Below are 2,012 nucleotides of genomic sequence, written 5' to 3'. Positions count from 1 at the left end.
TCGGAATTAGCCAATGAAAAGCACAAAAGCGGCCACCATCTCTCTCTCTTTCTTATTAACGGTTTTGTACTTTCTGCAGTTCTATCAGTGCTGCTAACCTCTTACTATATCATTGAATATGTATGTTTATATATATATATATATATATATATATATATATATATATATATATATATATATATATATATATATATATTTTAATATTTTACAAAAAATCATACTACTACGGAATAATATTAAATGCCTGTAAACCCTCATTTCTGTTTGCACTTTCTGTTACACTACCTTCCCCGAACTTCTTTCAAGTTATTAAGTGCAGAACGGGGAGTTATACATATTTACTTGCGCTTTCACAATATCTGCACATTGTGTAATAATAGGAGACGTATAAAATAAAACTATATACTAATACGTATATATATATATATATATATATATATATATATATATATATATATATATATATATATATATATATATATATATACAGTACACATTCCACTATCCGAGGCTTTCCTTTTCTTTTCTTGCTGACGATAAATTACGCTCTTAGAAATGTTGTCTGAAAACAATAAGAATATGTGCAAAAAATACAATCAGAGGTAGAGGTCTTTAACAGGAACTAAGCAAGGGAGTTGAAAAATTTTTTATGCATGTAAAAAATATAGACATGAACCAACTTGTGAAATAAAAAGACCAGAAAACTACTCTTTCTAAATTATGTGAAACTTTTTACCGAAAACGAAAGTTGCACGAAAGACTTTTTGTCCCTTTTTTGGCCTCCGGTGCTTGGGGTCCCTGGTTCAATCCCAGCTCGTGCCGTGTGAACTTTGTCGTGCATAAAGACCGTGCTCATGGGTTTTCTCGGGTTTCTCCCGTTTCCTCCCACTTTCTTCATTCAGTACTCATCATCACCGTCTCCTTTAGCGTAACCGGTATAAGTATGCGACGTAAATCTAAAGATTTCATTTCATTTCCCTTTTCTGCTCATACTGCTGATTATGCGCGATTATGCCAACATCCAACTCCGCGGATAATCGTGCGATTACTGTATATACAACTAATACAGATACGTAATTACATTATCAGTTACAGTATCGGTTTTTATTTACTAATTTGCCTCACTTTATTTGCATCCCTGCAGTAAATAATTCTTATCGATAATAGTTAAAATGTATATTACATTTTAGTGCTTCACGACTGAATGATCATCTGCCTTACGTTATCTCGCAGCTGAAGAGGATGCTACACTGAAAACTACCTTGCGTTATAAAGGGTAAGTGAAACATATCTTAAAAATATCTTTCATACATTTCATTGTGTACATTAAAGAATGTAAGTTTGCCTTTTTCCTGTAATCAATACTTAATAAAGGATTTATTTTTATTTATTTATATACAATTTCATACGTGGTTCGTGATAGTAAACTCGATAGGACATAGTGGCACTATGAACATCCGAATCACTCATCATTCGAACATTCAAATATTTATTCGAATATTAGTATATTCCAAGTAATGTTAACGACGTTAATATGCTTGCCTTTATAGTTAATAATGTCAATTCTTACTTAAAACATACTTCCTTAACAGGACATTGAAGAAAAGGTAGTTGCCAACGGCCATACCATGCTGAATATACCGGTTCTCGTCCGATCACCGAAGTCAAGCAGCATCGGGCCTGGTCAGTACTTGATGGGTGACCGCCTGGGAACACCAGGTGCTGTTGGCATCTCTTTTTCAAATTTCATTATCCTTCAAGTACGAAAATACTAGAAACATTAATTTTATAGTACTTTCAAGAGATAATTTATCAACATTATTTCATAGCGATTAATCGATATTCTAAGCGTTATACCCACTATTTCTTACACTAACAGCCTGTTTATTTGCACGGCACATTAAAATAACCTGATTTCCGATCCGTGTGCACCTACTACTATACTTAACACGGAATGTATTACCACTTTTTAAAAGTAAATTATTATGACTAAGTGTAGATCTCCGGCGAGT

The 2,012-nt window shown here is 33.0% G+C and overlaps 1 non-coding gene across 1 annotated transcript; it reads left to right on the top strand.

Moving 5' to 3' along the window:
- Positions 1 to 1,613: 1,613 nt before the first annotated feature.
- Positions 1,614 to 1,731, top strand: LOC145678075 (5S ribosomal RNA). Its single transcript, XR_014130202.1, has one exon. It is a non-coding gene; the product is annotated as a 5S ribosomal RNA (ribosomal RNA).
- The last annotated feature ends 281 nt before the right edge of the window (positions 1,732 to 2,012 follow it).

This window comes from Thermobia domestica, unplaced genomic scaffold (assembly GCF_964235325.1).
Source record: "Thermobia domestica unplaced genomic scaffold, izTheDome1.hap1.1 HAP1_SCAFFOLD_1825, whole genome shotgun sequence".
Lineage (NCBI taxonomy): Eukaryota > Metazoa > Arthropoda > Insecta > Zygentoma > Lepismatidae > Thermobia > Thermobia domestica.
Note: the sequence above shows the minus strand (reverse complement) of the source record. Positions and strands in the feature narration are given on the sequence as shown.